Below are 27614 nucleotides of genomic sequence, written 5' to 3' on the forward strand. Positions count from 1 at the left end.
TAACATTATATATTTTCTAACGATAGAAAAATTTTTAAACAGTTGTTAGGTCCTAATAGATAAAGAATTGCTGGATAAGTTTGATCGTCGAACGTCGATCTTATTATGTGAGTTTATTATTACGAAACTCGTTCGAATCTTGTTATCGATGCATCCAAGTAGGACGTGCTTTATGAAAGGAGTAACTATGGTTGTTAGAGGAACATAGAAAGAGAGAGATGGAGGGAGCGAGAGAGAGAGAGAGAGAGAGAGAGAGAGAGAGGATCCGCAAGAGAATCTTCGACGTGACTTTGCGTGCCATCGGCGAGCCATGCAGCGACCGACTTCCTGAAATTCCTTTGTCTTTGTGCCATTCTCTCTCATAACGTTTATCTCGTGACACTTTCATGAAATCAGGCAAAAAGAGAGAGGGGGGAGGGAATGAGGTTGATGGTTGCCCGATAAATTCACCTTAGTGCCTTTAGGAAAAGGTAGCTTTAGTCGATGAGTAAAGCGATTTACCTATCTATATTTTATAAACTTGGTATTTCTTGGAATTACACGAACGATTTGATCTAAGTGCTAACGTTAATCCCGAGAATTGTGTGTTTCCCTTAAGTTTAGGTTAGCGATATTATCACGAATTTACGTGTCCTCGAGTAAAATACAAGTAGAGAGAGAAAAAAGAGAGAGAGAGAGAGAGAAGCCTTTAACCGGCCTATTTCGTGCTCTAACTCGCACCGTAATTTCCATCATCCTCGAGTCGATGCTATAAAAGGTATTAAAACGCATACGGTGGGTGCGGGTTGACGATAATAATGCATCGTTTGTGCTGCAGATGTAGCCTTTAAAAGGAGACTAGGCGGATAAAAGGAGCGAGGGAGGCGCGTATGTTCCTACAGCCATAATCGTTGGATACCGTATCTCGTTTTCTTTTTCTTTTTCATTTCTTTCTCTCCTTTTTTTTTCACGCCTGTATCGGTGACGCAACGGACTCCTCACGGTTTTCGATCGTTCTTTTACACGTTAAGTTTAATGCGGTTTATTATATCCCAAGAGGTTCCGATCATTATCATCATTCGTGATACTTTAGTCGTTAATAATCGTAACTAGTTGTAATATAGCCGCAACAAATTGTGCACAAATTAGATCTTTATTATTTATTATCTATTATCTTCTTTTCTTTCCTTTTCTTTATTTGTTCTTCTTTTTTATTTATTTATTTATTTATTTATTTTTTTTTTTTTTTACTAATGACGAACCATCGAAAGGATGTTTCACGTTGCTATTAAACACCCATACCTTCGTCTTGAGATCGCGATCTTACGGAAATTGAGTAGGGAGCAGCAACTTCTCATGGACGGGAGGACGAGGTTTTCGAGAGAAAAACGGCTTTGAAACTTTATATATCGTTCGAGTTACGTGGTGACTTTGCGCTTGCAATTTGTCGTAGTTTATAGTTCGTGTCGCATGGACGAGAATGTCTTTTAATATTTGCGATAACGGGACAAAAATAGTGAAACTCATTATTTCGTCTGTCGCTTTGATACTTGAATACAGAATTTTTCTTTCCTTTTCTTCTTCTTCTTCTTCTTCTTCCACATTTTATTAAATACATCTATTTTATTAAAAAGTTATATAAAATAAAAAGAAAAGGATATATACATTCTATATACTTTATGAAATAGTAGAAAGTTATTCAAAAATTTTGATCCACCGATCGAACCTGAGCTCATCCGAATCGATAAGAAAAGATAACATATCGTTATGCTCTATTGGTCTTGATTAACACGTCGTACGACTAGTTAATTGGCACCGCGAGGGGACAGGATCCATCCGGCAGGATTTGCATATGGCGATTCGCTCGATCATCGATCGACTCGACGTCGACACGGTATCGTGCAGTTCGTTCGTGTATACACACCCACAACTATCCACCTACCACCCCATACACACAAACGCACACATACACACATGCATATATATATATATATACATACATATATATACATACATATATATATATATATATACACACAAATAGAAGCCACAAGCTTTATAGATATAGAGAGTGTGCGTTTATCTGCAACGAGCTTCGTGCATGATAATTAAGCGTATTCTAATGCATTCCGCGTTAAAAGGACGAGGCAGCTAGGAATAATGCCTCTGGCAGACTGCCGGTAATACTCTCGTATAGCATCCTCACGATCGTCGTTGACAATGCAGCTCGTTTATCGGCTAAGACGCTATCGCAAATGACAAACCTAGTTTGCTCGATGGCTTCGCGCACCGAACATACGTACGAGTCGGCCTTCTGGCCTCCTTTCCTTTTACCATTTTAAAGAAATTCGATGATAGCAATGTTGTGTCGTGTCGTATCGTTTCGTTTCGTTTCGTTCCGTTTCTTCTCGTTGTTCGAGAAAAATGAGCCTTCGTTATGCTCATTAGCGCGGTGACCTTTTCAACTCGCTCGCACGCTCGCCGTTCTCTCTTAAGCTACGACATTTTTCTTCTTCCTTTTGTATCGACAGAAAATGAAATATCTCCTTATCGTTTGGTTCTTTATAAAATGTCTTGATACTTTGTAGAAATAGATTCTCGAGCGCACGATCGATTTTATTATAGTTCTAGTTTTCATGTGAAAAAAAGCATACGTACGTACATACGTACATACATACATACATACATACATACATACATACATACATAATATATATATTATATACGTAGATATGTACGTATCTCGATCGCGATATCCGAATAATATAAAAGCCAACTTCAGAGTTCAGAAGTCTCGGTCTCTTTCCATGGCACGATTCGATTGTGGTCCCGCCGCTTCTGCTTCGATTTGACCTAGCAGGAATAACGTCACAAGCAGGACGGTACGATCACCTCGATCGGGAAGTAAACGAGTTCCCCGGGTTCGGTCCAGCAAATCGGAAAAAGAAGAACGAACGAAGAGAGAAGAAAGGAAGAAAGAAACAGAAAGAGAGAGAGAGAGAGAGAGAGAAATGATGAGAGAGGGAAGAGTGTGGTATCCATGAGCCAGCGCGTTCCAAAGCAGAAGAGTGAAAGAGGGACGGATATAGAAGAAGGGCGGGAAAAAGAGAGAGAAAGAAAAAAGGGAGAGAGAGAGAGAAGATAGCAGCACGCATACCTGGCGTGCATCGACTACCTGCCCTGGGATAACTCGATTGCTGTAAGCAGTAATGTGCCCTTCTCTTTTTCCGTTTGTGTATGTGTGTTCGTAGTAGGTCGTTGGCCCTCACAATGGTTTGCCTGCCCTCCGAAGGTAAAATCAAAAGAATCCCTCGACAGTCTCGAACAATTTCTTTCTTTCTCTCTTTCTATCTTTCTATCTTTCTCTCTCTCTCTCTCCCTTTCGTTTTTTTTTTTTTTTAATACTCTTTTGTAGCTCTTCAGAAATTTTCCATGGAGAAAGAGAGAGAAAGAGAGAGAGAGACAAAGAGACAAAGATAGACTAGAATTTCTTCTCTTCCTTCATAGACTTAAGCTCAGCCCCTAGTGACTACTAGTTTGCCTACCGTGGCTGAGAGACTCCAGTGAAACGTACCGACGCGTATCCACGGACTATTTATAGTTGGAACGTGTATGTACCAAGCACACGGGATGCCGCTTCGTCGATCTGCAACATTGACTTTCTGGATTTAACTAGGCCGACCGAGAGCAATGCACCATGGCCGAGTTTACTTCGGACGAGGAACAAAAAAAGAGAGACAGAGAAAAAGAAGAAAAGAGATTAAGAGAAAAAAAAAACAAGAAAAAATTACATTCCTATCCTAACATTTGTTTTCGGCTATATTACTTGTTGAATTCGTTGTAGGTACATCGTTTTTATATCTAAGTTTTCTACGTTTTTATAATTCGGTCGACGAGAAAATTATTATTTGAAGCAGATTATAATTATTTCGAGGGTAATATTTCATTTATTATTATTATTATTATTATTATTATTATTATTATTATTATTATTATTATTATTATTATTATTATTATTATTTGTCTCTCATGTATTGAGATATTGGGTTGATTAGACGAGCCTCCGGCAAGTCTAATATTCCTCTTCTATATTCGAAAATGTTCTCACTATGGTGCACGTTTTTAATATAACCGCCCTCTGAACTTCCTCATATGTATGCGGATTTGTGGTTTAATGTTTTGAGATGTTTTTTTCTTTTTTTTTTTTTTCTAAAGCTGTTGAGGGAGATGATCCCTGTTGCAGATATTATCAATGGTATTATATGCACCCTCTGTTGTTTTCACATTCTTTGCATTTCCTGGATCGTTGGCGTGTATTTTTATTATTATTATTATTATTACTGCTACTATTACTACTACTTCTTTTCTTTTCTTTTTTTATTCGTTATTTTTCCTATTTCCAGGATTATAAAAACCCTCCGTCTATTCATTTGCATTGAAATTCATCATGCGGAGGTCGGTACGAGAGAATCGAGAATTGCAGGAAAGCCGTACGGCCTGCCTTGTAAATCATCCCCCCATTGTGTAATTTAATTACATTTTCGGTAATCGGCAGCTGCGATCGATTGTGTTCACGAGCGAGCGTAATTTGCAAACTTAATCGGTTGTCGTCGTTCGCGCTTAAGGCAAAATACCAGTTTGTCGGTAATATAACTCTAACGCTTCCCGTTACGAATCTAACGCGTGATGCGTTTACGCGAGAGAAGATCGATCTGGTACTAAGTTATTTCCAATTCCGCTTAACGCTTGCCACGTATTCGAACGTTTGCGCATACGTTCGTTATTAGAATAAGATATATAAGTAAGTAACTACGTATGTCTAATCGTGTTTCTCTCTCTCTCTCTCTCTCTCTCTCTCTAAAAGTCAATATATTTTTCATTTATGTATGTATTTGTTACAACGACGTGTTATCGATTTTACGTATATAGGTACAATATATACTTACGTGTAACAAATACGAAAAAAAAAATCACATTTTCTATTTTTAATTCTTCAAAAAAAAAAAAAAAAAAAAAATATTTTAAACGCGTTACGAGTCACCCGTTCTCCTTGAACTTTCGCGGTTCGTCTCGTTCACCCACGCAAGATGACTTTCCATCGGCGTTTAACCGATCGGTACGTACATAAAGTACGATTAATTTCACGTTTCAACGAACACGAAGTTCTTCGTCTATCGTCCATTATATATATATATATATATATATATATATATATATATATATATATATATATATATATAATCTATTACCTTTCGATAAAAATGATTGGACACGTGGAAAAGTTGACGTTATACGATACGACGAAGACAGGGTAGAAGAGTAAGGCACAGTAGGGTAGGATAGGATAGGGGGTGGAGGATACATGCCTTCGTAATAATAAAACTTCGATTTACCCCAGAGTTAAGTCAGCCGTCGAGGAGATTACTCGTCGAACTAACGATCGACTAAGCCGTATTCCAAAGGATCGAGTAGCAGCTCCCTACTGGGAAAGGGGATCAAAATTATAGGAAACAGTTGCGGCGAAGTGCTTAGTTAGCCATTTTCGTGCGAACGTATTAGATATCCGTGTCTACTTAAACTTCATGACGGTCGTTTCAATCGTGAAATTGTTTCTTTTTTTTCTTCTCTTTCTCTCTCTCTCTCTCTCTCTCTCTGTCTTTTTTTTCCCCCATTATTATCAAAACGATTCAACCTTTATGAATGATAATAAGTATTATCAGTGTTCTCGAATGAGGAAAAAGATGGATATAGAGCGGACTGGTTTGCCAGAGATATTAACGACTCGCGCTTTCGGTGAGTTCGCATTTTAATGAGACTCGTGTTCCACGAGTCCGTCGCTCGAATAGGAAGAAACAAATCGGAGGCACGCGATACGCTATCCGTGCGATCTCGGAACGGCTAATTACTCGAACAAGTGGAAAATCGATCCATTCAGCAAGCACGTATAATTTATACGCGTGTTACGTACGCGCCTGTCGTCACTCGAGAATGGCTGCTTCTCCATTGCTCGATCGTCCGCACAGGTATTTCTGCTCGTTGTAACGCTATCGTTTTATCGATGCTCATTAACGTGTCGTTGGACGAATTAAAGGAGGAAAAGGAAAAAGAAAAAAATATATATACGTATATATATATGCGTATATATATATATATATATATATATATATATATATATATATATGTATATATATATGTATATGTTTTATCGATAAATGGATAGCACGTTAAGTACGTGTATCAGAGTGGATTACGTTGATATATGTAAGTACGTTAATATTGCCTGGTAGTTTATTCGATTTATTCGATTCATACCTCTCGAAGATCGATGATAATCGTACGATCGGTGGTATATACTCGTCGAAATTTTATCGTGTCTTCGAATCGTTCGACTTCGTTCCAGTCAAACTCTTTTAATAAACCACATATATACGTAATGATCTTATAAATTTTATTTTTCCAATTGTTCATCCTCTCTGTTACATTTACTCGAACGTCTATGAAATTTTGGATTCGTCGTTAAAAGACGAAAATTATTGTCTTCTCGAACTCGTTAAAAACTTTTTTTTTTGGAAAGCCATAACCATAGAAATGTTTTCGACGAGAATAGATAAAAGGGAAAAAGGACTTTTCGTTTCTTCTATTTTAGTCGAAGAAAAATATGTCACGGTTCTAAAGTTTCTACACGCTAAAATTAAATATTTGACTCGCGCGAAATATTTGTTCCTCGACTATTTATACACAGTCGTTGAAAAACGCATACGTACGCATACGTACGTACGATGCACACGTAACACAACGACTCTTTTCCTACGTGTAAGAAGATATTTTAGTTTTCTCATCCGCACATCACCACCATCACTAGAACGTGCTGCATGAGAAAAATTCTCACCGACTTTGTCCTGACACGACAAAAAGTGACATTTTTGCGTGTCGCGTTAACTATCATCTCGTGAACTCTCTGATGTCTCGTTGAATTAGCAAGTCACACGTGGTAGGTAATTATCATATTAAAATAATAATATGACTAATAATAATAATAATAATAATAATAACAATATAAAAAAAAACAATAAACATATAATAAAGAAAAGGTCCTCTTTCTTTCTCTATTTTTCTCTACCTCTCTTCGTATTTCATCATGGAGTCCTAATTGCTCTATGCAATTTTCACGAATGTTTACATTCTAGTAGAAAGAGAAAAAGACGACGAACGTTATTTTTAACAATAATTCAAATAAATTGCATTTATGTTAATTTCCATCGCACGTGGATATAAACGGGAAGAACGTATACTAAAGCCGTTTCTTTCGTAGTCCCCAAAAATTAATCTAAAGCGTAGTTCTCTCTTTCTCTCTCTTTTTCCGTCGGATGGATTCGTAGGAAGAGAGTGCGTTGGTGCGAAAGAGCGACGTTTTTGCCGCGATATATATATATATATACATATACATACATATAAAATATATATATATATAAATTTATGTGGTGTGTACGTGTATATATATCGTATTTTTCTCGACGTGGACAAAATTGCACAGCTGCCGCGCCCATTCTGTTTTCCTCACTGACACGATCTCTCGTGACGCATTACGTGCATGAACTTTCTCTGCAATTGAACGTACTGGATTACTCGCGCGCAGAAACAATGGCTTACCAATGAAAAGCTCCTGTTATCGTGAACCGCGAGTAAACGTGATGGTGGAATGGTGGAGCGGAGAGAGATGGTAGAGGAAGGTGAGAAAAAAATTCGTGCAAGAGAGTGGCGGTGACGAAGAAAGAAAGGAGGGAGGAAACGTGGTAAAGGAGAAAAGAAAAATAGTAGGAGAATATTTTATGTGCTAGTTTATTTCGTATGTTCGATGATGATAGAAAAAAAAAATTATTTAAATGTACGAATATTGAATCGTATTGATCGTCGTTAAGAGGGTTGAGAGAGACGAAAGAAATGATACGGACGATTGAAAAACGTCGATAGATGGAGAGAGAGAGAGAGAGAGAGATGTTCGTGGTTGGATCGAGTACATCCTCCTCGATGTTGAAGGATAATCGCAGGAATTACCATCGTTATTGTCGTCATTAGGCCGCTCTGTAACTGGGCTCGGTATTAAACGGGCAAGATTCGTGGAGAACAAAGGCTCCTTTGTACTTGCTCTTTCTCTCCTCACGATTTTGGTTCCTTGTTCGGTCAGCTAGCCTTAAGGAGCTGGCAACCACCCTCTTCCGGTCTTTCCTTCTCTCTTCATCTCTCTCTCTTTCTCTCTCTCTCTTCTTCTTCTCTTGAAACTTCTAGCGAACTCGTCGAACTTCTAAACCGGATATCCGTTATCGAAGAAGCTTGGCTCGCGAAAAGTAAATCGCGAAAGAATCGTGAAACTTGTGATTGGTGGTGGTAGTGGTGATGATTGTATATGTACGAGAGAGAGAGAGAGAGAGAAGGTCGGAGAGAAGGGGATAAAGTACTGAATGGACAACAATTTATCGCATGTGTACGTTTCTATTTAAAGGTATTACGATGGACCCGTACGCTCGGGTTACACACCGTCAACGACCGTTCGTCTACTACACTACTCTACTACACTACTACTACTAATACTACTGCTAATACTACTACTACTACTACTACTACACTACCCACTGCTACTACTCTTTAAAGTAACTGGTGATGCAATCGAGCGATTCAGCATCCTCTTTCTCGGTGTACACAAGCAAGCTCTCGTCGTTGCTTTTTTCCGTTTCTATCGTCTTTTTGTTCTTATCGTCGAATGAAAAGAACTCTACGATTAGTACGAGGGTGGTAGAAGGACGCGAAGAAGTAGACTGCCTATCCGACAGACTATATACCAAGTATATTGTAAAAGAGAGAAAGAGAGAGTGACAGAGAAAGAGAAAGAGAAGGAAAGAAAGAAAAAGGGATGGTACAGCTGCGACGACAATGCGACGACGATCTACGAACAACCAAGACATTCCTGCTGACCGACGTCTCTTTTCGAGTTTCACAGATTGGATTTGTCCTTATTTCTCGACGCCTTTGCTTTTGTTCGCCACTGGTCGTCCTTCTATTTCCTACTTCTATATATATATATATATGTACGTACGTACGTATGTATGTATATATATCCTTCTTTCTCGTTCCTAACAAAATCTAAGAAATCGTTCTTCGTTTATCGCGACGAGTTCTACCATCATTTTCTTTCGACGCTTCTTTTCTCACCGTTTTTCTTACCCTCTTAACCGAGTCATCAGTTTCGTTAAAAGTTTTTCTTTCAACTTTTCCAATAACGCGAACAAATCCTGTCGGACTATTTCGATTCGATCATTACGATTGATAAAATTAATAAATTACATCGTTTCATCTATCTGTCGTTCTCGCGAAGGCTTTTCTCTTCTTCTTTTCTTTTTTTTTTGTCATTTTTTCCCGCTTTCCCCCATTTTTTTCTTTTTTATTTATCGCTTTGTTTTTTTATTTCCTCTCCATCGATTATAAAAATTTCAATAAAACTTCCACGATCGTGAGTGTTCCACGTATTTGAATATATAATAAAACAATGGGCGTTGGTTATAGCGCGTAGAAAATACAGGATCACGCTTAGGTAAATTTTTGAAATCAGTATAATTCACTTGGAAGCACTCGTAATACAATTTTACGGTCGATGCACACATCGTTCGATGCAACTCTGTTATATCTACATATTGAATTAACGAGAAATCATGGGGAAAAAAAAAGATGGGAAAAAAAATTAAGCCAGCCGTGCATGGTATTTCCCTTCGTTCTGTTATGTTTTATATTTCATTACCTTTTTTTCTTTTGTTTTCTTCTTTTTATTTTGTTTTTATTTTTTCTTTTTTCCTACATAACAAAATTCAGAAAATTCAAAGCTCGTAACGGCACGTATGCGCTCGTTTTATATATTCGTACGTAAGTACGTATGTATATCTTTCATCGATTATCGAAAATAAAATTCATCGGTATACTTTGCGAAAGATCAAAAAGCACGAATGTATCGTATTGCATTTATCAAAATTCCATTGAAATAATAATGACCATTTTTGACTTTACGTATCCTCGATGGTCTTGAATTTTTGTCGAATTCGATCAAATATTTATGAACGTTCGCAGCATTACGAGAGAGTAATGATCGGTCATGTTGCGCTAAAATTCAAGCGTAGTTTGGCAACGCGGTTCTGCACAGGGAGTTGTAACGGGTTGTTGGATGAACGCGAGGTTTCAAGCTATCCGTAAAATCCGATTAGTTTTAATTATCAGACGAGGATCAACACGGTCAAATGCATAAAATCTGACTAAATTGGGAATCGATTTTGATGGCAGTCATTTATTTATTTTTTTCTCTTTCTTTTTTTACTTAATTACTACGAGAATTGTGAAAGTAAATATAAATACGATAGATAGATAGAGAAATAGAAATAGAAGGAGACAGAGAGAGAGAGAGAGAGAGAGAGAGAGAGAGAACAGAGAGACGAGGGGGAGGGGATAGGGAAAAGAACGCGTCCGGACGCGCGATGTCATTGACGTAGACTTTTCTGCGGTCGTGGCTCGGGATCGGATCGCCTATTGACTTCAATCAACGCGGAAGTGTCGCAAAAGCCGTCCGGCTTCAATTACCGTCCGTCGCGCCCACGTAGCGCGGCTTAACCGATCCACGCATATGTACAACACACAACAAGAGTGGTCTCTACGGTTAAGCGAGCCACGTCTGTAAATATAGTCATTGAGCACGCCGAGCTAAAGTCGCGACCCACGTATTTACCTACAATGTGTGTGTATGTGTAAATATATCGTATATATGTATGGTGTGTATATATGTGTGTATATATATATATAATATATAATATATGGATATAGGTACATAGCCAAACCAACTCACGAAACGTGGGACGATCGACTCGCGATCATTCAGGTCGAAGAGATCCTCGATCTCTTTCATTTTCATGTCATAGTCTTTTGCAAGTAAATCGTGTCGATGTTCAGAAACCGTGAAGAGAAAACGAAGTCATCATTCGTAAGGTAACGTGATGAGCGATAAAGGTAGGTAGGTAGGTAGGTAGGTAGGTAGATAGGTAGGTAGGTACTTACGCGTTTCACTTTGAAAAAAGGTGTCGATCACTCTAAATGTTCGAGCCGAGTTCAAGAAGAGAAAGAGAAAGGGAGAGAGGGAGAGAGAGAGAGAGAGAGAGAGAGAGAGAGAGAGAGAACGACAGAGAAACATAGTCTTGGCGATGGCCGATAAACGTCGAATCTGGAAAAATGAGGCAAAATCGAGTAGAAGACTTCGAAGAAGAGAGTCAAGTCGATCGAGATAAACTTGGATGAAACGATGCAGTAGGAAGGAAGCGTGAAAGAGAGAAAAAGAGAGGGAGAGAGAGAGGGAATTCTTGCGATAAATCGTCGACATATACGATGATAACACGTGATAAGCGTTAAAGAACTTTCGATGATGAATATTCTTTGCTAGATAAAACCTTCCTTGCTTTAAATTTCATTCGCCTCGATGAACATTTTTGATTTAAATCTTGTTGTGTGCGTACGTACATACGTACATACGTATGTACGTGTGTTAAAATTTCTTTATCAATAAAATCGCATACGTATTATCTCCAACATCGAAACAATTCTCATATATTCGTTGACTTAACGACTTCCTTTACACATTTGGAAGGTTTCTTATAATTTTATCGTGGAATCCTTGGTGTTAAGTAATTGCACTCCTAATTGCAAAAGTCATTATAGAAGTATGAAAAAAAATAATAGGTATAATATTTGTATCAATTAAGAGAATCGTTGTATTTCCTTGATTTCTCAGAGTGTGCGAGAGAGATTGGTAAAGAGGTAGGAGAGGGGAGAAAGAGATAGCACGTGCCAATAATTGTACGTTTTCATTAACCATAATTAGATGGTATATCCTGTCGGGTTGCTATTAACGATGCAGGTATACCAGCTGTGTCGCGAGTATTTTTCCACTTCTCTCTCTCTCTCTCTTTATATATATATATATATATATATATATATATATATATATATATATATATATATATGTATGTATGTATGTATGTATATTCAATTTTCTTTCTCTCTTTAATTTTCTCCGTCTATCAGCGCCGTTTTAATTGCGCATTAACAGCTGTCGAGTCGCTCACTATCAAAGAGTCGTTAACGCGACTACTAGCTTTGTCGGTAGTTCCACTCTCATCCTCTCCTGCTGTGCACCTCTTGCTAACGCTATCATTAATGATGTTCGGTCTACAGGACGTTCGTTCGTATGTAATCGATTTTCGTCGGTACCAAGAGAGCTCCCAGGGAAGGTCCGATATTTTGGCACGAAACCACGTACCAACGTCGGCCGAGGTCTGCATGTAAAATGGAATCGGTGGTTGGGGTTTTGAACGGCTAAAAGGTCACTCTCGTAAAAGCGAAGAATAAAATTCTGTTAGCTTTGTTAAAACACGGAGGAAGTGGATCTCTCTCTCTCTCTCTCTCTCCTCTCTGTCTTTTGCAAAAAAAAAAAATTCGTCGAAATCGCCCAGCGAGAAGTTTCATGGTTAATTAATTATGATAATTTATGGGGGTGGAGAGTAGTAAGGGAAGATAAAAAGAAAAGAAATAACTTAAGTAGCACGCTTTTATTTATCTGACGAATTTTAGCAGAAAAAAAAGGGGGGAGAAAGGGAAAAAAGTCCAAGCAAGCGGAAAAACAAGCCGAACTTACCAGTACACGTACATTTGTACGTATACGTATATCAGGTACACGATGGAATTATTACGAATAAATTAACACGAATGAGTTGAACGTCACGGCAAAGTCGAATGTAGTTAGGAGGAATTAAAAGAGCTCTTTCTTAAGGAAATAATTATCGCCGTTAGATAAGATCTCTCGCGGAACGTGTTACCGGTCTTGTAGATTAGACGATAACGAACTGGTTTATGGGATATACGTGTCGTTTCAACCTAGAGAACGAGGGACTTATGACAAGAAATATGTGGAATGGCATCGTAAGAAAGGAAATAAGGTGGCGTGGTGGTACCTTTTACCGAACAGTACGGCTAACAACGAGCTGGGTCGTTTCTTTAACAAGTCCAACCATAGCTGAAAGTTAATCGCCCGTGCCTTCACCTTCTGCGAAACTTTTTCCTTGTTTTTAAAGGAAAGAGAAGAAAAGAAAAGAAAAGAAAAGAAAAGAAAAATGAAAAAGAAATAGAAAAAGAAACTATTTGTAATCGTCATTAAGCGAATCGTAAAGAGAATTTGTAAATAGTGTGAAAAGTATCATTGATTAAAATTCTTTCGATTAATTCCTACAAACGATTATTCAGTTTGATAACGGATGTTCGAAAGTGACGTTTGTCTTTTTCTCTCTTTGTCTCTCTGTGTCTTTTGTTTTTTTTTTTAAGGATACGCATTATGACATTATACGTATAACGCGGTAATAATTCACAACGAGTGGAGGGATATAATTACTCGGGTAACTCATTAAGATTACGTTGATAAGAGTATTTATCATAAGGGAAGGATCTAACCTCGACCTACCGAGCTATTACGAGCTGACACAAGACGCGACGCTGGTACTAAACATCGCTCGGTCAATTAATCCTATATCATTAGGTATATAACAGACAGATAAACCAGAGATAACGTTCAATTTTAGCATTGATCTTATCGATCCCCATGAATCGCAATACTCGTGAACATAGACATTGTTCAAGGAGATAGGTAGGTAAACCTACATACCTATGAAAATTGTAAATTACTCGACCGTGTAATCCGGTTAAATCCTTCGATCTACGCGACGAATCCTCTTTGGAATAAGCTCGCGAATGTCCAAGATCATCGACGTTTCGCATCAATATATCCTCTGGACGATACGAGGATACTCGGATCGTTAATAGACGTCGCAGTCTCTCTTCCGGATTGGTCGGCGTCGCTGTTGCCCTAACGATCGTTAAAATTAACGACTCAGATAGGGTTAACGGAGATGGTGGTGATGGTGGTGGTGGTGTTGCTGGAGAAGGAGAAGGAGGAAGACGAGGAGGATGAGGAGGATGAAGAGGATGAGAAGGGAAAGGGAGAAGGATTGGCGGGCTAGCATCTCGCATGCTCGTATCTCATCTTAATGGGAAGCAAATTCGGGTCCATTAACGGTTGGCATCTCGATATACACTGAATTAAGACAAACGTATTGGCAAACGGCCTTGGAGTAGCGAACGTCGGCTTTAACCTAATCGTATAGCGAGAGTAGAGGCATGTCCTTTTATATTGTGCATCTGTCTTTATTTCTCTCTCTCTCTCTCTCTCTCTCTCTCTGTTTCTCTATCTATCTGTTTCTTTATCTTTGTCTCTCCTCTCTTTCTCTCTATCTCATTTTTTCATCGAGATAATTTCTTTCATGGCCGATGCAACGACGATCGAGTAGCGTTACCGAATCGTGAGTTACGCGTTAATCGTCCTGGATCGTTGCCAACGTAGCGCGCGTATCGGCAAAGAAAAATGTGGGTCGTAGAGTAACAAGAAGAAAGATATTCTTCTGTGATATCCCAGTTTCCTTTATCGATCGTCGTATCCATTCGATATCCTTAGAAGCCTCTCTTTTATTTTCTCGAATATATTCCAATGATTTTAAAGATTTCACAAAAATGAATATTCTTCTTACCGATATAATGTTACGTAGTATTTGATGATAACGATGATATTAATAATAATAATAATAATAATAATAATAATAATAATAATAATAAAAAAGAAAAAAGCAACAAAAGCGAAATACAAGCGAACAAAAAAAACGTCTTCCTTATCAACCATGAAATCCCACGCATATCCGGGAGACGGCAAGATCGCGACTAAGGCTTTTTCTCCATAATAACCTCGACATTGCTATAGTAAATAGGTAGGTAGGTAGGTAGATAGGTAGATAGGTAGGTAGGTAGGTAGACTATAATCCGAACGAAGCGAAGAGAGTATTAACGGAGACTCGTGCGAGATGCAATTGTCATACTGCCAACTTCAGACCACATCAAGATCCTCGGTCAAAGGACGCCTCCGGTCTGTTTCTCTTCCCTTTTGCTCTCTCATTCTCCTACTCTCTCTCTCTCTCTTCGTTGAGTCAAAGTTTCATCGAATTATGAAGCTGACACGGATGACGACAATGCTTTTCCAAAAGTCAGCGGTGTTATTTGCATTTCAAACGTAGAAATTATCGCTTGGAAACTTTCTTCGCGCGAAGCGAGACATTATACGAAAAAGATCGTCCCTCTCTCTCTCTCTCTCTCTTTCTTTCTTTCTCTCTCTCTGTCTCTCTTTCTCTCGTTTTATTCAGATTTCGGTGATCGAGCAAAACGACGAGCGATTTGAAAAGGCTTCGTCCCAAGGGAAGAAAAGCGAGTTAACGATCATCTCTCTCGATCAAGCGGCTGCCGTCATAGATGACGAGAGAGGCGGAGACATGTGACATAGGAAGAGAACGTAAAAGCGACAACGTCCTCTTTCTCTTCGTCCTCGTCCTCGTCCTCATCCTCATCCTCGTCATAGTCGTTACAGTCGTCACACTCGTCACACTCGTCACACTCGTCATTCTAGATTTACGAGAATACACCAGGACGGGATAACTAGCGTGCGCTTTCCGCTTGTCACCGACGCGTAATAAATATATATGTAGGTACGTATATGCGCCTGGTCCCGAATCGCGGAGGTAAATTTTTCCGAAGAGAGAGATGAGAGAGAGAGAGAGAGAGGATAGGAGGGAGGAAGAGAGAAAGAGGGGTAGAAAGGGGGTGTCGAGCTCGCTCAAAGCGACGTATATACGAGGCACCGTCGAAAGTACGACGGGAAAGATTTACGATGGTAATCCGAGCGAGGCGAACGTTTCTTCGCGTAGGCGCCATTAGTTTCGCCTCTCCGCTATAATTCCTTATGATAATAATTCTGAACGAGTATGAAGGTAGGACGTATTACTATGTACGACCTGGGATCCCGCCGTGTTGGTAGCTGACTGAAACCGGCAAAGGAAAAAAGAGGATGAGGGAAAAAGAAAAGAAAAAAAAGAGAGAGAGAGAGCTTCGAAAAAATATTGCCCACCTTCCGATTGTCTCATGACTCAAAACTGGATGCAGATGTCTACGGATATTTATTAACGTTGGATTATTATAGATACCCAGGTATTATGTCATATTCCGTATCAGTTTTTCTTTACTAGATTTATCATTCTAAGAAGGGAAAAAGAACTTTTTAACGAACGTCTTGAAAATTTCGCCGCTCTTTCTTTTTCTTTTTTTTTTTTGTCTGTCATTTCTCTCTCTTTTTCTCTCTCTCTCTCTCTCTTTCTCTCTTCCTCGATTTTTGAACGATCATCGAAGAGAGTATCCCAAGTTATCGACGTCGTTGCTCACGACGGGAGCAAGTAACGTTGAACGAGCGTTTTCCAGCGATGATCTCCTTCATCCGTCTATCTTCTTTCTCTCTTCTTCTATTTCTCCAGTCATTCGATCGTTGAGGGATTACGAGACTCGCGCGAAGAAGGTATCTGTTTTTCTCTCTTTTCTCTCTCTCTCTCTCTCTCTTTATTTCTCTCTCTTTCTCTCTCTCTCTCTCTCTCTCACATTAGAGATTTTCCACCGATGGAACGAGCTGCGTGGCACGCTTTATCGGTGTGCGCCGCATTATGGCGATACGTCAGCGCGCGGTTTTGTCCGCATCAATTGCCATTCAAATCAGCGCCGATCGTGCTTCAGGCAGGATGACGGGTCGTTTCGCGCGTGGGAGAGAAAGAGTATGTAGATATATGTGCTTATGCTTGTACGTATATATGTATATATGTACGTATGTACGTATGTATGTGTTCTACGTGGCTAAGAAAGAGATAGAGAGATATCTATCGTCGAAACGACGACGACGACGGCGACGACGACGACGACGGAAGAGGAATCGAGGTGAGCATCGTGTCAAGGCTACGGAACGAATTCGATCGTGCATTGAAATTCGCTCCGATCGAAAGATCGATGGATCGTGATCGGAACTTTGCACGCTTGTCTTAACCCAACGGAACTAGCTCATTTGACGTTGAAACTTGCATCTCGATAATCTTTAAACACGTGCGTGTATGTGTGTGCGCGCTCGATAGCTGCTTTATAGAAATTGTTAAGCTAATTTTTTTCTTCTTCTTTTTCTTCTTACGAATATATAATTTTTCTCATATTTTGCGTTCACGCGACAAATTCTGTATCAATTGATTCATCTTGTTAGACATTTAAGATATTTATTTTTGTCGTCGTTATTTTCCTGCCAATTAGATCGCACGACTTTTCGCGTACCTTTTGAGACATCGTCGACGACGAAGACGAAGACGAAGACGAAGACGAAGACGAAGACCAAGACGAAAACGAAAACGACGACAACGACGACGGCGACGTAGCGTACTTTAAATTAGAAAATTTGTATGCCAGTTGGGCGAATGCTGCCTGGTCTCTCTTCGTCTTCTAGTTCTTTCTCAATGAAATACGCCTTCAGAGTTTGCGTAACGTTGAAAAAGCTCGTAAACAAAATTACGAAAAAAGAAAAAAAGAAAATGGGATAGGAAGAGAGGGAGGGAGGAAGGAAAAGAAAGAAAGAGAGAGGAAGAGAGAGAGAGAGAGAGAGAGAGGATAAGACATTATGCGAACGTAATATTCCGTATAACGTGACGAACTCATTCGTTATCCGCTTTTTTTTTTCCTTTTCTTTTTTTCTATTTCCTACTTCTTTTTTTTTCCTGCTTATCGCGGAACGGTCACGTAGTTGTTATTACTAACGAAAAGATTGTGCATCAAAACGGAACGTCTAGGAGCTTGCTGATGCTTGATGCTTTATTAAGTTCTATTCAAAGAGATAGAGAGATAGAGAGAGAAAGAGAGAGCTTTGAAAGCTCGGATGATGGGATACCTTCGAGGGAAAAAGATCATCATCGAATTCGAATGCCTGTCTTCTTCTTTTCGTGTCAAGAGACCGAAGGAAATAGGAGATATTTATGGATGGTGAAAGCCCTTTCATTCGTCCGCGACAGTTTTGCTCACTTTTACGACGTCGTGCCGTACAAAGGAAAGGAAGAAGTAGAGAAGGGTAGATGACAGAAAGAGAGAGAGAAAGAGAGAGAGAGAGAGAAGAGGGTGGGGATTGGATATCATCACCTTTGTCACTTACCGTAGCCTCCGGCTATCTACTAAAGCTTCGTGTTTTCGCGGAAGAAGGTATCCGTGTCGCGACGCGTCAAGGCCACGTGACATGCCAGAATATTGAAACTACCCGGATAAAAGAGAGGAGGAGGTACATATATTTTCCTCATATTTTTCCTTTTTTTTTCTTTTTTCTTCTTTCTTTTCATTTTTTTTTTCTTATTTTTTTTTTCATTTTTTTTCCCTTTCTTTCTTTCAAAGGCAACGAATGCTTCCTTCTATCGCGTACACCGTTCCCCATGTCAAGGTTATAGACTGCGAAGTTTAGTTATCAAGAAAAGAAGGAATGATACGAGGTAGACAATTTGTTCTTTTATTTTTTTTGTATTATTATATTTTTCTTTGTGCATCTCTTTTTTTGTTGCTTTTTTCTTTTCTTTTCTTTTTCTTCGTTCGTTCGTTCGTTCGTTCATTTGCTTTTTGTGTGTTTCTTTATTTTTTGTTGTTTCTTGTCGCCGTTTTTTTTTTCTTTTATTTTTCTTTTTCTTTCTTTATTTCTTTTTTTTTTTTTTTTCTTTACGTCGCAGCGTCATACTTCCGATGACGAGAGGATGATGAAAGAGAATCGGGTTGACGTCAAGTTTCGTGTAAAAACACAGGACGCACTTGGTCGTCCGAGTTTTTCTCTTTGCTACATGTTCACCTGTATCTACAATGACGTATGCACATGTGTATACATATATATGTATGTGTGTGTATGTTACGTGTTAAATGCTTATGTGTATACACAATGGTGCATTTTCACACGTGCGTTTATGCAGAAAATATGGAAGCAAGGAGCTTGAACGTTGTCTCTCGTACGACACGTTCGAAATTTTGAGACGAATTGCATGGCCTTCTCTCTATAAGAGAGGGAGAGAGACAGAGAGACAGAGACACAAAGAGAGAGAGAGAGAGAGAGAGAGAGAGAGAGAGAGAGATAACTAACTGCAAACGGATAGATAGCGCTCGCGGGACAGGAAATGCAAACGCGTTTACTTCGTTGGCACACTCGAGCTTCTCCTATGCACAGATACATAGATACATACATAGTTACATCATGCATACATACATACGTATATACATACATACATGTATGCATGCATACACAAAGAGAGAAGTTCACTCTGCATTCTAAACGTCTCGTTAATTTTGTGTTTCCTACTTGTCTCGTGAAAGTCAACTCGGAAGTTCTCCAGTCTGATTTATATTATTTTTAAAAAGGACCGAAGAAATATAATATACCTACATGTTAAACAACAAAATTCATGCCTCGTCGGTTACGACGAGTTCTGGTTTAAAAATTAGAGAGAACCGAGAAAAGTGCTTCGTTCTCCATTGTTTCTTTCCTTTTTTCCTTTTTTTTCTTTTTTTTTTTTTTCGTCGCTCGCGCATTACTTCTTATCCGATTTATCAATTAAAGTTTTTATTTTATATCAGTTTCGTTGATATTATCGCTCGCCGCGCGAAAACATGAAAAAGAGAAAGTAAAAATAAATATGTACTAACGTTTTGAATCTTATCTTTTCTCTCTATATAAAATCGATCGGTAGGTATATCGACACGAGATATCAAGTTGAATCAACTTCTTTGCGTTAAAGAAAATATCGATACGACGACGACCCACGGCGGTTTCGTACGTAAACGTAATTTATGTCGTCGGTTGGGTTGAAGAAGAAGGCGTGTAACATCGAGTCTCTTATCTTCGAATCGGAAGCAAAGCAACGATACCACTACTACCACTACCATCGCTATCACTACCACTACCACTACCACTACCACTACCACTACCACTACCACTACCACTATCACTATCACTACCACCACCATACCATCACCGGTAGCCTCGAGCCAACGAGCACAAGTTTCTCTCATTTCTACGGCCATCGAATTGTCAAGATAACTCGCTCGAGAAGTTACCGATACGTGAGTTCACTCTTCCGTTTATATCTCTCTTTCTCTATCAGCCGCTTCCGCTCTCGGCTCTTATTCGTTATCTTTTAAAACGATTTCTATATATTTTATAACAATGAAAACTCGATCGAAATTCGAGCAATTTGTTAACGAGTTCGTTGAACCGGATCGAACCAAAGAATTTATCTATCCGAAATGAAATGCGATAATTTTTAAGAAAATCAAGTTCTAACTAATAATATTTATCGAACGGTCGACCGACAAATCCTATGATATACGTATGTATATATCTATTCTCTCTCTTTTTCTCTCTAGTAATTATGACAAATGGCTGTGCGCGGGTATATACGTATCTATGTACACACATAAATACATGTCATTCGTTTTCCTTTTTCTCTTCTATTAACGATTAGAACTATGCGCGTAGGAAGGTCGTTCCAAGAGCGCACGCGAGCAAGCGTTTTCTTCTTGATTTCGTTCCCTTTATTACGTGAGACCGACCGCTCGACACGGCATTTTATTGGCCCTTTTCCCTCTCGGTAGCTTTTCGTCGCGGTTAAATTATAGCCGTCATCGTACTCACGACGAAACGCTATTACGAAACGCCCTTTTAATGTTACGCGAATCGGGTTTGTAAACGACCGATACGAATATACATAAAACGTCAGAGCGTGTAAATATACAGTTTGCACGTGTTAAAAAGGCGTGGATCGTAATCGTCCATATATACGATTCCATATATTTTCTCTCGATCTTTTCCTCTGTGTCTGTGTGTGTGTATTATATATATATATATGAATATATATACATATGTTTTATATATATATATATATAAACAAAAAGATATTATTAAAAAGCAAAAATGTATTATATTCGTCTAGAAATAAATTTTTATTTAATTATTACTTATATCGTTTCTTTTTTACTTTTCTTTTCTTTTCTGTTTTTTTTTTCTTCTTTTAAACAAACAGAACGGGGGTTGGTCTCCCCGTAAATTCAAACTTAGACAAGTGGAAATACCAGGCCGCGCGAGAATCGACTTTAAAGTTCGGCCACATTCTGAACTCCATCGATACGGCCTTATCTGACAAAAGCTAAATCGTTTCTTCTACGAACAATCAGGATCGGTTCTCGGAGGTATAGGAGGACACTGTGGGATAACGAATCGTAGCGCTAAAGACGATGAACGATAACGTTCGGCCGTTCGAGTTATCGATCGGCACTGGGCCTTCCATTGGAGGATGGATCGCGCGCATGGGAGGATTATATTGAGAATGACGTAGGCGTATACAAGAGAATGAGAGATAGAGAAAGATAGAGAGAGAGAGAGAGAATCTTGAAGCTACTACATATCTATGTGCGCATGAACGTGTAGTGTGTGTGTGTGTGTGTATGTGTGTGTGTCACAAAGTATAGACTTTAGAAAAAAAAAAAGGAAAAAAGAAAATGTTGGTTCAATGACTCGACGAGCCTACGAAGAGAGTCTACTGCAATAAATGAACTTTACGATGCGCCGACGCACACGACGTTCTTTTCTTCTTTTTCTTTTTTTTTTTTCCTTTATTTCTTCGCCCCCTTCGAACAAAGTATAACCCTTTTTCCGAACGATCGTTCCGTAGTTTCGAACCACTTGCTTATATATACATGTATATATATATATAGACGTATGCACAGACCTCGTCTCATCGTTAAAAGTTGTCTGCGATCGATTCTTGTTTTTATACATTTTACATCATCGATATTATTACATGTAATATATATATATAATATTCGAAATATTTTAATGAAAAAAATCGAGTTTATGATGGCTCTCTCTCTATCTCTTTCGTTCACTTTGATAAACCATTTTCGTCGTACGTTTACAACGACTCGATTTATTCGAGCAAATTGCATCTTCGATCGACAGACTATAAACCGTGACTATTCTCATATCCGAAGCCATATACATACATATATGTAAGTAGGTACACACATATATATATATATACACACATAAATATATATATTATCTATTTACACGTTTATATATATGTGTGTGTGTGTATGTATGTGCGTGTGTTTGTGTTCTTTATATAGCATGAAGATATATCTGTATATACGAAGTAACCGTATATTCGCGGCACTCGATAGAACTTCTCCGAGGATACATTACGGTGTTCCGCTTTTCTCCACTTACACGATTACATGATCTCACCGCTTCTGATATAGCGTTACGCGAGAGACACCTCCGTTAACATCTTATATATATATATATATATATATATATATATATATATATACACACACATATATACATATATACATATATATGTATGTATTTGCGAACGAGCAGTAGAAAACATGTTTCTATGCTTATGTCATATGAAAATAATATGATTACATAGGTAATATTACGATCTCTCTCTCTCTCTCTCTCTCTCTCTCTCTCTCTCTCTCTCTCTTTCTTTCTATCTTTTGTTTCCTATCGCGTGATAAAATTGGTAAAATTCGACTTCGTTAACAGTTTATATTTGATTGCTTTATTAGCATTATACGTAGATTCACGAGGCAACAACAACAATAACAACAACAATAATAACAACAACAACAAAGTGGGAAGGGAAGGGAAGAGAAGATTGCTGGCATCGTTGGGTATGAAACGGCAATTAGTTATTATATGGGGTAGATAATACGCGCTATTACCACCATTATTGCTATCGTGTTTGATGGTAAACGCGTTAGTTCGACGTACCGAGCACGCTATTGGCAGCGTGGCAGCATTTATGGACACATATTCTTCGACCGAAAAGTTTGCTTTCGCGGTCACGCATAAACGATGTTACGTTAATAAACGGGAACAATTAATAAATAGTTCGTTACCTTTTGCTAAACCCAATATCTCGTTTTATCTCTTCTTTCTTCTTTTTTTTTTTTTTTTCTTATTTTTGATATCGAAACGTACAAAAACCGATTGCATAATATCGTAATATCGTGAAACTTATTATCATCGGATACATTGAGCTCGATCGATCGAAGAGAAAAAGAAAAGATTATGAAAGGAAAAGGAAGAAAATAACAGGGTTCTCGCGTGTTCAGCAACGACAAATAATGGTCCCGTAGACTCTCGCACGTTGCTCGTCGACCAACGATATACATACATATATACATACATATCGAGAATTTCGAAGAGTAGATACTTATATCTATGGCGTAGAGATTTTACACGAACATAGATATTTACTCGCCTTGTTACCTGAGATTCGATACGATATCGTACGTAATTGTAACGATTATCGTAACGTAATTGTCTATATCGATCTTTTTTCTCTTTTGCTTTTTCCTTTTTTTCCTTTTTTCCATTCCAACTTTGTGGAGTAGCTATCGTTCGACGAGTTCGTTCGAATTTATTCGAGACATCGATTGTAGATACAATATGTTTTACGTAACTATTATGCACATTTCGAATGAACTTGAGATCGATAAGATTTATCATGGTTTAAAAAATTCTTATCGCCATTGGCGATATTTTATTCCGGTCTTCTCAGTCGATGTAATTCTCTCTTTCTCTCTCTCTTTCTCTCTGTTTCTTCCTCTCTCCTTCTTAGATTCGTCCAAAGTAACTTAAGCGAGGGACCTAATCCTTAGCTGGGAAAGATACAGGATCGTAGCAGTAAGAAGAGGAGGAAAAGGAAGAAATGGTAGTGGTGAACGAGAAAGAAGAAGAGAGGGAGAAGGAGGGAGAGGTGGAGGAGGAGGAGGAGGAGGAGGAGGAGGAGGAGGAGGGACGTTTTAAGCGACAACATCGCCAGCGAGGAGTCGTAAATCCGCGTCGAGAAAGTTCGAAGACGATGAAGAGGTACGAGCCGAGCTCCAAGATGCAAAAGGAGGAAATGAAGAGGAGAGTTCTTCGCGGTTCTGTCCGAAGAGAGAAAGAGAGAGAGAGAGAGAGAGAGAGAGAGAGAGAGCTGTGGTAAACTAAGAATGAGAAAGATAGAAGAAGAAGAAGAAGAAGAAGAAAAAGAAAACGAAACGGAAGAATGGTGCATTATCCGAAAGAATCGAAGTTCGGCTCTGTGAGAGATTCTTCTTTTGGGATACGAGCTTCGACGGATGGTTTTTTCCTTTTTTTTTTCCTCCCCTCTTTTTTCTCTTCTCTTTTTTCTATCATTTTCTTCTTTATCGATTTTTTTACGTATATATATTTTTTCGCTCTTTTATTTCTTTTATTCTTCTTTCCTTTTTATTTATTTATTTATTTATTTATTTGTTATTTTTCTTGCCCTTTTTGTCTTTTGGAAAAATAGCGATATAGCTGTAACAATTTTCCTTGGAGCGTGGTATTTTCGAAGAACATGAATCATTCTAACATACCTTCTCGTCGTAACGCGATCGTTCAAAACTTTCCAACTCCAAGGAACAAACGCGAGTCCCGAATCGAGAAAGAGAAAGAGAGATCGTTGAGTTTAATATGGAAGCTGGGACACGTTCTTACAAGGATGATAATCGTATTCCACAAGCGTACGAACATTTTCTACGATTAGTTAACGTTATCTCGTCGGAATGATCGTAGATTTTAGAGAATCTTGTAGGAAATGTAACTGGTATCACCTTCTTCCTTTTTCCAAATAGTTAAGTCCTTTCGAAATTTTCTTTCCCAGCAATTAACGTACCGTGATCATTACTGGTGTTAATTCGCACGAGTTCCGAAGTCGACTTTAGCGTTGAATTAACACATAACCACCGTACGTACGGGATAGAAAGAGAGAGAGAGAGAGTTAGAGATATATATATATATATATATATATATATATATATATATATATAGAGAGAGAGAGAGAGAGAACTGCGGCGAGTTAACAGCGTTACCGGCGCGTCGATATGATCGCAATTTCAGCTTACAACCATAATTAACGCGGACTGCATAGCCGAGCACTTGAGTGGGCAACGCTAAAACGTACTTTGCCAGCCATTAACTGCGAGAGAGATGTGAGTACCAGCACCGTCCCGTTGTGTGTCGACCGAATGAAAGCTTGGAAAAATCACGGAAGTGACGTCGAAGAGGAGAGAGGGAGAGAGAGACCCCTTAGATTTCTTTAAAACGTCGTCGTTAATTCTCTCTCAACGAGAATTAATTCGGTGCATTGTTTATTTTTTTATTTATTCCTTTTATCATTTCTTTCTTTTTTCTTTTTTCTCGTTAGATTTTTCCTTTCTTTCTTTCATTCTTTCTTCTCTTCTTTTTCTTTTTATGTTTCGAAGATTAAGTCAAACATACGACGATTATTTATGCGTCTCTGACGAAATACATGGAAAAAAGAGAGAAGAAAAGATTTCTAATCGTGAAAAGTATTTTCAATCCTCTTAATACCCCTTTCAGAGCCGATACGTCGATTTTCCATTTTTAATATATAATTTAAATACTACCGAACGATTAAAGTTTATTTTATTTATGGAAAATAATTTTTTCTCTTTCTCTCTCTCTCTTTTCCTTCGCATAAAACTAAAACACATTTCACGATAAAAGCGAAAAGTAAATAAATAAACAAACGGAGAAAAAGAAAATGAAAATATCTTGACTTTGAAAAGAAATATAATAATTTCAAATTGGACATTTTCCCCATGCTCTTTTTGGAATCGTCATTCGTAAAAAAGAATCTTCTCAAGATTTAATACCACGAAGGTTTAAGTTCGAACGAATTAACGAAAGAATATAATTTTTCTAGAAATACCCATGACAATATATACTCGTCGTCTTTTAACGATAGTACCGCGTGTCAGTTAGTTCTGTTATTAGTTATTGACAGAAGAAAGTAGAAAAGAAAGAGAAAATGACGTTTCCTCGATCGTGTGCCACTATTAATTTCGATTTTCTTCGCTTCTAGAAACTATGAAAGACGTGCGACGGTCAAATAAGAGAGAAGAAGTGAAAAGAGAATGGAATAGAAGAGAAGAGAAAAGAAGAGAAGTGAAGTGAGTTAGGTCTTATGGGATTTCTTTGGGTCATAGAATGGTGGGTGGTACATTTAGGAAGAAACCTTACCGTACCACTTGTCATCTTTCCATTGGCAACAATTCAACGAAAGAATAAAATACTCTCCTTGGACATTTATTCATTTCACTCAATTTTCTGACTTCTAGGTATTATACTTATATCAGACTTTGAAATCATTCGATTTTAATCGGACGTCTAAAGAATAATAAAAATTAGTTCTAGTCGAGATACGTAAGTTATGCTTCGGATTGGTTTTCGATGAAATAATAATATTTTCTTGACTTTGTATATTTAGGTCATTGAACCCAAAATGCATTGCATTACGTTGCATTGCGTTGCGTTAGAACTTCATGCATCTGTATTAATATGCACATACGTTATATCACATAGAGCGTAGCGTGCTTCTGCGAGAAAGAGAACAAGAAGGGAGGATATATATATATGACATGGCCCATATATATATCATATATACATATATGTGACATATCTCATATATATATATATATATGATATGTTAGCTTCCATAACGTATATTGAGCTAGCAGGGGTTGTTCGTCCAAGGATTATTGTCTCCCTTTATAGGATATACAATATTCATTCGTTCCATCAAAGAGATCCTATATCCTGTTTGATGTAAACAGCCGAACGTTCGGTTTTACAATCATTTTCTTACTACGAGCCAATGTTATGTGTCATTTCGTTGCAATAAAACAAAAAACAAAAAAAAGAAGTAAAATAAAAATTAAAAAGAAAGAGAGGATGAAAATCCTGTTTGTTTGTTTTCTTTTTTCTATTTCTTTTTTTTTTTTGTTCTTCATTTGCAAGATTTCATATTAGTTTTAATAGCGCTCATATATGAAAAATCGTAAAATCAATATTTACGTATGTTTCGTTGGATAATCCATTAGCAGTTTCATCGAATTTTCCATTCCCTCTTTTCCCTTTTTATTTTTTATTTTTTTTTCCAAACAGTTTTTTACTGTACACACGGCAAAGTTATAAGAATATTTTTTCTTTCATATATACATATTTATTTATTTATTTATTTATTTATTTATTGGTCTTCTTCGTGTTTCTTTACTTTCATTATTTTATTTTAATTTTTCTATTATGGTGATTATCAAAAGATTATTTACAGTTCAAGAGTGCAGCATTAGCGAGGCAACTATTCTCTCTCTCTCTCTCTTTCTTTTTCTTTCTGTCTTTCTCTTTCTCTCTCTTTCCCCTCGCAATAAGAGAACCCACACAAAAGCTTATTTTTCCAGGATCAATATTACAAACAAATCTACATATAACAATTTTCCCAGTCTTGATAAATAACATTAGTACTCACGAGTAGTACGTTCGCGGGTGTATTTATTGTGTCGATAGAATTATAAAAAACTATTTATAGTATTTAATATCGCGATGATCCCATCTTTGATCATCATCTCATCTTTTCCATGGAGAAAACATTATTTCCCATTCTAACGTAACCAATTGAAACGTATACGACATTAAATGTTGGTTGTCAAGTTGGACGTGACAAAAAGTAAAAAAGAAAAAGAAGAAGAAGAAGAAGAAA

At 38.0% G+C, this 27614-nt stretch overlaps 1 protein-coding gene across 6 annotated transcripts in view; it reads left to right on the forward strand.

The window, feature by feature from the left end:
* Positions 1–27614, forward strand: part of LOC127062568 (bifunctional heparan sulfate N-deacetylase/N-sulfotransferase) — a 278099-nt gene that overhangs the window by 153675 nt on the left and 96810 nt on the right. Inside the window, exon 2 of one of the 6 annotated variants that reach the window (XM_050991034.1) lies at positions 25941–26028. The exons of the other annotated variants lie outside the window; for them this stretch is intronic. The gene's annotated coding sequence lies outside the window, so the exon portion shown is untranslated. The remainder of the gene's footprint in view (positions 1–25940; positions 26029–27614) is intronic. 6 annotated transcript variants of the gene reach the window in all.

The sequence above is a fragment of the Vespula vulgaris genome, chromosome 3 (genome assembly GCF_905475345.1).
Source record: "Vespula vulgaris chromosome 3, iyVesVulg1.1, whole genome shotgun sequence".
In the NCBI taxonomy this organism is placed as follows: Eukaryota; Metazoa; Arthropoda; class Insecta; order Hymenoptera; family Vespidae; genus Vespula; species Vespula vulgaris.